The following is a 13,480-nucleotide window of genomic DNA, read 5'->3' as shown; positions in this document are numbered from 1 at the left end:
AGCTTCATAAAACCGTCCAACCAGCACCAAACTTCACATTCTCCCTGTTCGGCATTCCTAAGGTCCTAATACACACAACTGCAAGAACTCAAACTTAGAATGTTAATAAATAATAGAGATTTAAAGATAACTAAGAAATACTGAACAAATATAATTTAACATATTTTATATTTTAAATATATTTACCAAAATTTATATTTTCTCTTCTAAGGTACAGTAAACAAAAGATAATTGTGGAAGATAAATTGACTTAAACAGTAGTTCAATGCTGTTTGCTGCAAACATAAGTGATAAGCACCCAGTTTCACATAAATAAGAATGTCTATAGAGCATGAATCAGTCATTAAATTACACTATTAACTCAGTAAAGTCAAGATTTACTATAGAAACATTTTAAATTATGTAATTCATAGTTATGTGAACTGATTATCTACAAAATTCTAAATGACTACTCTAATTTTCCCAAATCTTTCCCAAGACAAACATTGAGATTTATTTCAAAACTATATATTTGCATTTTAGAAGAATTAGGAAATATTTTGCAATCAGATGCAAATTTTACAACTCAAATCACTGATTAGTCACTGAGTTTTAAGCATATCACTTGCAGTTCTTCACATAAAAACACTAATTACATGATCCATTTTATTTCAAGACAATAAAACATTAGCATGGAGAGAGTTAAATGCTTACTAAAAGGTAACTGTGTCATCCAATGCAGAATATACATAGGAAACAATTTTTTTAATCTTTCATACCATTTACTGATTCCTATTATTCTCAGTAATTCCATGAAGTCTAGAATATTTGAACTGCTTTTCTTGAAGAAATGAATGTCTTAATTAGCTGCTACTGAACAAGAATAAATAAAATTCTTATTTATGTATTTTTATTATTTTTATATTGAGAAGAAATAGAACTAGTAAGCATGCCCTGGGCCTGCTTTAAGGAAGATATATATATATATATATATATATATATATATATATATATATATAGTAAAGATATCATCATATACATATGACATATATATATATGTGTGTGTGTCTGTGTGTCTGTGTGTGTGTATATATATATATATATATACACTATGAAACAACGATCAGTGTGGTATGAAGGAAACTGAGGCAAATATGTTAGAAGTCTGTATTTTTATCATGAACACCTTTCTGTGTAATAGTTCACACTTTCAATTTATTTAAAAACATTTCTGCTCTCATTTAAGACAAGATTTAATCACCTCAGAATTTAAAAGTTAATAATTTTACAATAGAATATATATCTAAAAGCATATATGAGATAACAAAACATAAACATTTTAACCAAAAAATATCTTTGAAATTTCAAGTTACTTACTTTCTAAAAAGATGAATCAGAAGAATCATGATATCCCAATTTATAAAAGGAAAACAAAGAAAAAAGGAAGAGAAGAAAAGTTAGTTTCCCAACTTCAAATGTAATTCTGCATTGTACCATTTCAATAAAAAGGACAACATGAGAAACACATCAATTCTTAGATCTGGCTGCTGGTGGGGAGGAGAGACCATGGGCTTGGGGTGCAGAGCAGTGTCTCTGTCCCACGGCACCTTCTGCAGTGCGTCCCTTCCATCCGCAATGCACGTCCATTTCCATATTAGGAATACAATTAGAAATAAATATGCTGTACAACATTTGTCCCCGATTCTTCCTCTCTGCCATTCCCTGTAATCGGGCCCTTTCCTCTACACCTGCCAAGGTGGATGCACAGCTTACCCTGCATGTCTGTTTCTCCCCAGACCGTAGGCATTGGGACCCTTCTGGTTTGTTTTCATTTCCCACAACCCCTGAAGCAGAACAGGGGTGGAATCTGAAGGCAGGGGGGCAGGCATAATTTAAACTGTCTAGACATCAAAGAACCCCCAGAGACGCTTTGCAAGCCCTGGTGTTACGTGGACTACAGGGAAGCCACAGCTTTATCACTTGGAATTGCTGATGGGACACATAAAATTGTACTGATGGTGCACACATACTGAAGGGAATGGATGGCCTCTCTACTTTGAAAAGCCAGAAACAATACCTGGGGAGTGCAATTGGAAGAATATTTGTAGACATGAAAAAATATTTCAATTGCATGTTCCTTTATATATAACATAACAATGCTGTATAAGATAATATTTAAGTAATCCAAATCTTAAACTATTTTATTAAGTATCTCTAAATATTTTCAGATGAGGGCCATCTACTGAAACACTTTTAAATCTCATTTTTCAAAAAGGAGAACATGAGAAAATTAATCCTGAACGACATAAGTCTAAAATTTAACAAATTCAAGAAGCAATTATTAAGCAGCATTGACAGTTACTAAGTTCTATTTATATAAATTACTAGAAACAATTATATGTTCACTCCCATTTTTAAAAAAAATTGGTAATAGCTCTTTTCAAGCATCTGCAGTGTTGACAGCTTGGAGAAAATATCTTAATTATAAAGGACATATTTTTAAGATGAAATTATGTGGGTCTCTGGGGTGCAAGTAATGTTTTAGTTCTTGACACAGGATCTTTATATTCACGGTGTGAAAATTAAGTTGTTTACTTAGGATTTGTGCATTTAATTCTATGCATGTTACACTTAACAAAACAGGTTTCAAAATGTTGAAAAATGATAAATGCAACTTTGGGTTTGTCCACTTATTAACCTAGTAAATGGGCATGTCACTACTAGTGGAGAAGAATAAACCATTTTTACCAGTGAATGTGGACAACCCCCCCACACACAGATAGGCACATGTGTATCAGTTGATAAATCAGTCACCTAGATGATTGAAAAGTACCTTAGGAAGTCAAGGCTAAATGAGCATACTCTTGGAAGATATTACTGCTAGTCTGGAAATCTCTAAAATGACTGAAAATGAAAACTTAAAAGCTAGTCTTTTCTATACATTATCTGAATAATCCCAGCACATAAAATGCTAGCCAAAAAATGACCTACAGCAACCCTGAAATTTGATTTTGAAGACAAGAACACTGTCCCAACTTCATAGTCCAAGAAGCTCACTAGTGAAAGTTTTTAATGAGCATTGACATATAAATAGCAAAGATTGGAGTTAAAATATATAAATAAACAAGAACAACCAATTAATAGATGGGTCATATTTAGAAAGATGATATTTTGCATATTCCTGTGTGAAGAATATCTACACGATTTTCAATACTCAACATGTCTCTAAGGTAAAATTAGAAATGCAGTCCCAGTACTCTTCCATTAAGGCAGGAATACTGAGGCAAGAAATAATTACCAAGCGACATACGTGTGTAATTTAATTCTTAAATTTAGAGAAACAATTTCAGACTCCAGACTGAAACATGTGTCTGAGTAGTTTGAGCGACATAAAAAGATATTCTTCTTGGAATATAAGCAGACATTTGAACTTAGACATTTCATCTACTTTACAGATACTATCAAGCTACCATTAGGTACCTACAGTGAGTCACACAGTCACGTTCACTAAACTGACCTTTTGTTTTAGAGACAAGAATTCCAAAACATTAATACAAGAACAAAAGTTTGCTTACTATTGTGTTAAAACAGAATCTATAAAGAAATGAAGAAATAGCCCAATAAAGTGTAAACTAAATGACATAATCTAAGTTATAGTTTTTCAATACCTCCAACTAAAATATGAGACGAGGTGGTTATCTTTGATTGTACACATGAGTAAAGAACATGCCAGATGTACAGCTGCATATTGCCGGTTGTTTACAACAATGCATGTCATGATGCACTGCATTACCACTGCTATGCTGGGGCAGGTGAGAGCCCAGTGAGACCAGCTTCTGGAGCCAGTCAGCCTGAGTCCAACGCAGCTAGACTCTGGACCTCTGCCCTCTGGGCCTCCGATTCCTCAATTGAGGATTTAAAAAATGTTGCTATTTCATTGGGGATTATTCTGAAGATTTAATGAGTTAAAACATGTAAAACACTGAGAAGTGTGTCTGGCATATTGTAAGTATTCAAAAATTGTAAGCTATTATTACTATTCATATACTTATTATTATAAATGAATTACTACTACTCAAAGTAACAAACATCTAGAGGTCAAAGGATGGCCAAGGAATTAAATATCTCACAGCTTGTTTAAAGAATAAGTTCAGGTATAATTTTGTCTAGTTCCATTTTCATTCCATTAGTAAAAATAAGTGAAGATGTGGGAATGCATACACTCCCCACAGCCTTTCACCTGCAAATAATGTTGAAAATAACTTATTCAGCAAAGGTAGGGGAGAAAGAGTGATAATAACATCTATTATTATAGTTACTATTTATCAAGCATCTGTAATGTGACTGGCTTTCACAGCTGTTATCTATATTCCTATAGCCACCATAAAATGTAAGCATGGTTCCTGGTTTGGCACATGTAACAGAGGCTGAGGTTAGGAATCCACAGAGCTCCTCGTCCACTTAATTAACCTTGGATACAAAAAAATAATATTTAATGCTTAAAGGAAACACACAGAGCCAGATGCTGGCAAAAGTTAAGGAGCTTGGCTCCATCTTCAGTCAATGCTGCTTATAGCAATGCTTCCCCAAGGCAGATTTCAAACATAAATAAAGAAATAGAAAAGAGTGTCCTGACTTTCTTCTTCAGAAATGTTACCTATGAAAAATAAGAATGAACGAACTTGTAGAGAATACGGTAGAGAATTTAGATCCATAACTGAGATGCCTCTTTGTACAACTGGATCATTAAAGGATAACACATTCCATTAATTGAAGAAACATTGATTGAGGACATATATATGTCAAGTTAATCTTGAAATAAATTTGCACTCTGACAGCGCTTGGCATCTAACAGAAATGCAAGCTGAGCTGAACTGAGTTCTGTGAATACACACAACATGACAAGTGATTCAGGAGAAAGGGGTCCTGAGGCAAGTGGCACAGGAAGAACATCATTTGGAATTTAAATGTTATCCTTAGTTTATTCCAAGGAGAGGACTGAGATGGGATCAGGTGCAGATTTCTTGTGTCAACAACTCTAAAGCAGATGCAGTCAGCCCATGGCCATTGCTGGCTGCTCCAGACTTTATGCTATTTTCCAGCAACTGCAATCTCAGAAAATGATTTTCAACTGGGAAATAAAATAGTGAATTTCACATACTAAAGAACATACATTGTAATTGTATCTTGTATGATGAATTTGTTTCATATAAAAATGTAAACTTCTATATTCTCCTTGTACTCATCTTTTCAACAACAGCTAATATTGCAGCATTCTGAATGTGTTCTATGGATATTAGTCTGAGTGCTGCTAAAAAGAATCGTCAAATGTGTTTTGAAAAAGCAGCATGCTGTAGTCTCCTCTTGCAAACTCACCAATACTAATAATATATTCTCGAGTCTCTGCAAAATCATATGTAACAAACTTACTTAAGAAACCTGTTTGACTCAGTGTTTATCAGCATACATAATTTTTTTTTGGTATCATTAATCTATAATTACATGAAGAACATTATTTTTACTAGGCTCCCCCTTCACCAAGTCCCCCAGACGAACCCCATTCAGTCACTGTCCATCAGTGTAGTAAGATGCTGTAAAATCACTACTTGTCTTCTCTGTGTTGTTAAGCCCACCCCATACCTTCCCCCACATTATACATGCTAATTGTAATGCCCCCTTTCTTTTTCCCCACCCTTATCCCTCCCTTTCCACCCATCCTCCCAGGTCCCTTTCCCTTTGTTAACTGTTAGTCCATTCGTGGGTTCTGTGATTCTGTTGCTGTTTTGTTCCTTCAGTTTTTCTTTGTTCTTATACTCCACATATGAGTGAAATCATTTACTTGTCTTTCTCCACCTGGCTTATTTCACTGAGCATAATAACCTCTAGCTCCATCCATGTTGTTGCAAATGGTAGGATTTGTTTTCTTCTTATGCCTGAATAATATTCCATTGTGTATATGTACTACATCTTCTTTATCCATTCATCTACTGATCGACATTTAGGTTGTTTCCATTTCTTGGCTATTGTAAATAGTGCTGCGATAAACAGAGGGGTGCATCTATCTTTTTCAAACTTGAGTGCTGCATTCTTACGGTAAATTCCTAGAGGTGGAATACCTGGGTCAAACGGTATTTCTATTTTAAGCATTTTGAAGAACCTCCATACTGCTTTCCACAATGGTTAAACTAATTTACATTCCCACCAACAGTCTGGGAGGGTTCCCCTTTCTCCACAACCTCGCCAACATTTGTTGTTGTTTGTCTTTAGGGTGGTGGTGATCCTTACTGGTGTGAAGTGATATCTCATTGTGGTTTTAATTTGCATTTTTCTGATGAGAAGTGATGTGGAGCATCTTTTCATGTGTCTGTTGGCCATCTGAATTTCTCCTTTAGAGAAGTGTCTTTTCAGCTCCTCTGCCCATTTTTTAATTGGATTATTTGCTTTTTGTTTGTTGAGGTGTGTGAGCTCTTTATATATTTTAGATGTCAAGCCTTTATTGGATCTGTCATTTATGAATATATACTCCCATACTGTATATAGGATACCTTTTTGTTCTATTGTTGGTGTCCTTTGCTGTACAGAAGCTTGATAGAGTCCCATCTGTTCATTTTTGTTTTTGTTTCCCTTGCCCGGGTAGGTATGTTCATGAAGAAGTCGCTCATGTTTATGTCTATGAGATTTTTGCCTATGTTTTTTTCTAAGAATTTTATGGTTTCATGACTTACATTCAGGTCTTTGAAACATTTCAAATTTACTTTTGTGTATGGGGTTAGACAGTGATCCAGTTTCATTCTCTTACATGTAGCTGTCCAGTTTTGCCAGCACCATCTGTTGAAGAGACTGTCATTGCCCCACTGTATGTCCATGGCTCCTTTATCATATATTAACTGACCATATATGTTTGGGTTAATGTTTGAAGTCTCTATTCTGTTCCACTGGTCTGTGGCTCTGTTCTTGTGCCAATACCAAATTGTCTTGATTACTGTGGCTCTGCAGTAGAGCTTGAAGTTGGGGAGCGAGATCCCCCCCACTTTATTCTTCCTTCTCAGGATTGCTTTGGCTATTCGGGGTCTTTGGTGGTTCCATATGAATTTTTGAACTATTTGTTCCAGTTCATTGAAGAATGCTGTTGGTAATTTGATAGGGATTGCATCGAATCTGTATATTGCTTTGGGCAGGATGGCCATTTTGATGATATTAATTCTTCCTAGCCACGAGCATGGGATGAGTTTCCACTTGTTAGTGTCCTCTTTAATTTCTCTTAAGAGTGTCTTAAAGTTTTCAGGGTATAGGTCTTTCACTTCCTTGGTTAGGTTTATTCCTAGGTATTTTATTCTTTTTGATGCTATTGTGAATGGAATTGTTTTCCTGATTTTTCTTTCTATTAGTTCATTGTTAGTGTATAGGAAAGCCGCAGATTTCTGTGTGTTAATTTTGTATCCTGCAGCTTTGCTGAAATCCAATATTAGTTCTAGTAGTTTTGGAGTGGAGTCTTTATCCTTTTTATGTACAATATCATGTCATCTGCAAATAGTGACAGTTTGACTTCTTCACCAATATGAATTCCATGTATTTCTTTGTTTTGTCTAATTGCCATGGCTAGGACCTCCAGTACTATTTTGAATAATAGTGGGGAGAGTGGGCATCCCTGTCTTGTTCCCGATCTCAAAGGAAAAGCTTTCAGCTTCTCTCTGTTCAGCATGATGCTAGCTGTGGGTTTATCATATACGGCCTTTATTAAGTTGAGGTACCTGCCCTCTATACCCATTTTGTTAAGAGTTTTTATCATGAATGGATGTTGAATTTTGTCGAATGCTTTTTCAGCATCTATGGAGATGATCATGTGGTTTATGTCCTTTTTTTGTTGATGTGGTGGATGATGTTAATCGATTTTTGAATGTTGTACCATCCTTGCATCCCTGAGATGAATCTGACTTGGTTGTGGTGTATGATCTTTTTGATGTATTTTTGAATTCGGTTTGCTTATATTTTGTTGAGTATTTTTATATCTACATTCATCCAGGATATTGGTCTGTAGTTTTCCTTTTTGGTGGGGTTTTTCCCTGGTTTTGGTATTAGGGTGATGTTGGCTTCATAGAATGAGTTTGGGAGTATTCCCTCCTCTTCTATTTTTTGGAAAACTTAAAGAAGAATGGGTATTAAATCTTTTCTGTATGTCTGATAAAATACCGAGGTAAATCCATCTGGCCCAGGGGTTTTGTTCTTGGATAGTTTACCGCTTCAATTTCTTTCCTGGCAATTGGTTTGTTTAGATTTTGTGTTTCTTCCTTGGTCAGTCTTGGAAGGTTGTATTTTTCTAGGAAGTTGTCCATTTCTTCTAGGTTTTCCAGCTTCTTAGCATATAGGTGTTCATAGTAGTCTCTAATAATTCTTTGTATTTCTGTGGGATCCGTCGTGATGTTTCCTTTCTTATTTCTGATTCTGTTGATGTGTGTTGAATCTCTTTTTCTCTTAATAAGTCTGGCTAGAGGCTTATCTATTTTGTTTATTTTCTCAAAGAACCAGCTCTTGGTTTCATTGATTTTTGCTATTGTTTTTTTCTTCTCAATTTTGTTTATTTCTTCTCTGATCTTTATTATGTCCCTCCTTCTGCTGACTTTAGGCCTCATTTGTTCTTCTTTTTCCAATTTTGATAATTTTGACATTAGACTATTCATTTGGGTTTGTTCTTCCTTCTTTAAATATGCCTGAATTGCTATATACTTTCCTCTTAACACTGCTTTTGCTGCGTCCCACAGAAGTTGGGGCTTTGTGTTATTGTTGTCATTGACTTCCATATATTGCTGAATCTCCATTTTAATTTGGTTGTTGATACATTGACTATTTAGAAGTGTGTTGTTAAGCCTCAATGTGTTTGTGAGCCTTTTTGCTTTCTTTGCACAATTTATTTCTAGTTTTATACCTTTGTGGTCTGAAAAGTTGGTTGGTAGGATTTCAATCTTTTGGAATTTACTGAGGCTCTTTTTGTGACCTAGTATGTGGTCTATTCTGGAGAATGTTCCATGTGCACTTGAGAAGAATGTGTATCCTGTTGCTTTTGGATGTAGAGTTCTATAGATGTCTATTAGGTCCATCTGTTCTAGTGTGTTGTTCAGTGCCTCTGTGTCCTTACTTATTTTCTGTCTGGTGGATCTGTCCTTTGGAGTGATTGGTATGTTCAAGTCTCCCAAAATTGCATTCTGTTTTCTCCTTTATTTCTGTTAGTATTTGTTTCACATATGTTGGTGCTCCTGTATTGGGTGCACATATGTTTATAATGGTTATATCCTCTTGTTTGTCTGAGCCCTTTATCATTATGTAGCGTCCTTCTTTATCTCTTGTTACTCTCTTTGTTTTGAAGTCTATTTTGTCTGACACTAGTATTGCAACACCTGCTTTTTTCTCCCTATTGTTTGCTTGAAATATCTTTTTCCATCCCTTGACTTTTAATCTGTGCATGTGTTTGGGTTTGAGGTGAGTCTCTTGCAAGCAGCATATAGATGCATCTTGCTTTTTTATCCATTCTATTACTCTGTGTCTATTGATTGGTGCATTCAGTCCATTTATGTTTAGGGTGATTATTGAAACATATGTACTTATTGCCATTGCAGGCTTTAAGTTTGTGGTTACCAAAAGTTCAAGGTTGGCTTGTTTACTATCTTACTGTCTAACTTAACTCGCTGATTGAGCTATGATAAACACTGTCTGATGATTCTTTATTTCTCAACCTTCTTAATTCCTCCTCCTCCATTTTTCATATGTTGGGTGTTTTTATCTATGCTCTTTTTAGGTGTAGTCCCATCTAGAGCAGTCCCTCTAAAATACCCTGTAGAGGTGGTTTGTTGGAGGTACATTCCCTCAGCTTTTGCTTGTCTGGGAATTGTTTAATCCCTCCTTCATATTTAAATGATAATTGTGCTGGATACAGTAACCTTGGTTCAAGGCCCTTCTGTTTCACTGCATTAAATATATCATGCCATTCTTTTCTGGCCTGTATGGTTTTTTTTTTGGGAAGTCTAATGATAGCCTGATGGGTTTTCCTTTGTAGGTGACCTTTTTTTCCTCTCTGGCCGCCTTTAATACTCTGTCCTTGTCCTTGATCTTTGCCATTTTTATTATTATGTGTCTTGGTGTTGTCCTCTTAGGGTCCCTTCTGTTGGGAGTTCTGTGTGCTTCCGTGGTATGAGCAACTATTTCCTCCCCATGTTTGGGGAAGTTTTCAGCAATTATTTCTTCAAAGATACTTTCTATCCCTTTTTCTCTCTTTTCTTCTTCTGCTACCCCTATAATGTAGATATTGTTCCTTTTAGATTGATCACACAGTTCTCTTAATATTGTTTCATTTCTGGAGATCCTTTTATCTCTCTCTGCATCAGCTTCTATGCATTTCTGTTCTCTGGTTTCTAGTCCATTAATATTCTCTTGCATCCCGTCCATTCTGCTTTTAAGTCCTTCCAGAGAGTGTTTTATTTCTGTAGTCTCCCTCTGTACTTGCTCCTTTAGCTCTTGCATATTTCTCTGCAGATCCATCACCATATTTATGATTTTTATTTTGAATTCTTTTTCAGGGAAACTGGTTAGATCTGTCTCTGCAGATCCTCTCTCAGGGGTTGTCTGGACTATTTTGGACTGGACTAAATTTTTCTGTCTTTTCATGGTTTTACCGGTGGCTGTAGGCAGGTTGCAGGTGTGTTAGCTGGGAGAAGAAAGTCCTTTCCTGCTTGCTGGACACCTTGCCCTTCTGCACTGCCTGTGTCAGTTACCTGCACTCCTGGAGCAGCCACTGGGTAAATATCCTAAGCTGCTGTGGGTGGGGCTCTGTCAGAGCAGCGCAGAGCTCTTCAGGGAGTAGCAGGCATGCCAGGTGCATTCCTCCACGATAGGGGCGCCCCTGCCGGGCAGCTGTGTGTCAGCAGTGACATTTGGGTCTGGCCCAGGAGACTGTGCCTTGGGCTGGGATTCTAGTCGGCTGCTGGGAGCGTGGCTTCTTCTGGGCTACTCCTCTGCTGCCGCCGCCAGCTCCCATGGGCCACTCACTGGCCCCTCTGGTGCCGCCTCCACCGGTACACGCGGGCCCCTCTCGGGCCCCCCGGCACCACTGCAGGTGCGCACGGGTCTCTCCTGTGCCCCCCTGGAGTCGCCACCTCTGGTACGCATGGGCCACTCCTGGGCCACTCAGTTGCCGCCACCATGGGCTCACGCCGGCCTCTCCCGGGTCCCTCTGGTGCAGCAGTCACCAGTGCGCATGTGCCCCTCCCGGGCCACTCAGTTGCCATTGCCGCGGGCTCGTGCGGTCCACTCCTGGTCCCCTCTGGTGCTGCTGCCCCCAGCGCGCGCTGCTGCTCCCCACTACTGGGCAGGTGTGCTCAGGTACACGCCACTTGGGGGAACAACTGGCATGCTGCTTAGTGCCGTGAGGAGCTTCAGAGCTGTGCTGCTGCCCAGGGACTTAGGGCACCTAAAGTTCTCCAGGATTCCCAGCTGCTGGCTAAGTATGCCGGGATGACTTCGTCCAGCTGTGGGATCCCTGTCTCTTTAAGACTTGCAAAAAGCACTCGCTTTTCTTTCATGTCAGGGTCGCCAGTTGCGGGGACCTGCCCACAGGTTTTGCTTTTCCATTTCTCTAATATCCAGCACCCTGTGCACCGTGTGTCTGTGCTCCGTGTGCGGATTTCTAGAGCTGGTTGTTTAGCAGTCCTGGGCTTTCACTCCCTCCCTGTTCTGACTCCTTTCTTCCCGCTGGGCTCTGGGGTGGGGGAGCATTCGGGTCCCGCCTGGCCACAGTTTGTACCTTACCTCCTTCGTGTGATGTTGAGTTCTCACAGATGCAGATGTAGCCTGGCTATTGTACTGTATCCACTGGTGTCTCTTTTAGGAATAGTTGTATTTATTGTATTTTCATAAATATATATGTTTTTAGGGAGGAGATTTCCACTGAACTACTCATGCGCCATCTTGGCTCCACCGAGCACACATAATTTAAAATAAATTTTTACCACCATAATATTTAGCAACATCCCCTATTACAGTATGCCAAGAAATAGACTTGGGGAAATCCTGTATTTATGGTTAGGATTATTAGGAAAAAGTATCCAGCAGTCATACTTCCAGGAACATTTAATTTTATTAGCCAAATGCTTAAAAAATTATGTTAAAGGTATACAAAATATTTTTTAAATATTTGTTAAATAGTAATTATGTTAAAGGTATAAATATTTTTTTTCCCAGAAGAAAATAATGAGATGTGATGAGTATTTGGTTCTGTGTAAATTTTTAAAATCGAAAACATACCCAAGGAACTTTAAATAGCACTGAAAATTTATAAGCAGTAGCCACATATACAGCAATTGGGAATGCTATGTCTTTGCAATATTATCGCTCCACATAAAGGTCATCTCACTGATGCCCCAGTGGGACTCTCCTCCCACCCTGCACCTCTTGCTCAGTGGTGGAGTCTCCTCCTTGGAACCCGGGGCTGAAGCACGTCTCAGATGAGTCAAATCATTCCGCCTCCATAAACATCTCTTGATGTACATTTACTTGATCACATCATAAGTCAAACCATCTTCCTGCCCCAGGAGGGTTCTTCATCCCCCTACACCTGACCCTGCCTTCAGGACCTCCACCCCAATTCGGCCTGCTCCCTGGGGCCAGGTCAATTTTCCCATTAAAAAAACAAAAACAAACCCTGCCTGGGCTCCTCGGGCCATGTCTTCCTCTGGATTTCATTCATCTTTCTACCGTCTGACAAAGGGCGCACCGGCTGGCGCAGGGTCCTCGGGGTGCCCTGGCGCCAGCCCGCCCCCACCTCCTCTCCCTCACGGAGGCGCCCCCCCACTTCAGGCCACCCTCCTACCAGCTGGTCCGACTCAGCGACCGCGTGCCTCCTTGAATCCCCACCTCTCTGCCTCTGCTCCAACGAAGCCGTCTCTCCAGGCCTTGCCCCACCTACCACTTGGGGTAGGATGACTCACCACCACCCACGCGGTGACGTCGGCGACCTGAGGGTCTCTCCCCTGCCGCAGCATAAACCTTCCTGAGTCTCAGGGGCTCTTTCATCAGAGCTGTCTACGTGTCTGCCCCTTACCACGTGTATTTGGGAACTCCACAGGGGACAGACACATGTTTACTCATCTTTGCATTATCTGACAAGCAATCCCAATGTATTCAAAGGCATTTTGAAATGAAATTAACCACTGCTATGGAAGTGCACACAACCACAGATTTGTGGATATAAAACCCCTGCAATGAGTATTGTCTGCACTCAATTCCACATGTTGGATGCCCTACATTCCACATAGGTGGCACGGCTGTCTCCCACACACCCTGCATTCTCTCCCTTCCTCAGCAGTGTGGTTAGCCTAGCCATCAGCAAAGGGCCCTATTTCCCCCAGGCTAGCTAGAGGAAACTATTTGGTCAGATGGTGGGTGTTTAAGTATCTTTGGGGAACTGAAGTAGAAATAAAGGGACAGAGGCTGCTCAGAGTAACACTAACCAGAG

This window comes from Manis javanica, chromosome 9, assembly GCF_040802235.1.
Source record: "Manis javanica isolate MJ-LG chromosome 9, MJ_LKY, whole genome shotgun sequence".
Taxonomy (NCBI): domain Eukaryota; kingdom Metazoa; phylum Chordata; class Mammalia; order Pholidota; family Manidae; genus Manis; species Manis javanica.
The sequence above is the reverse complement of the archived record's forward strand: the minus strand, read 5'-3'. Positions refer to the sequence as shown.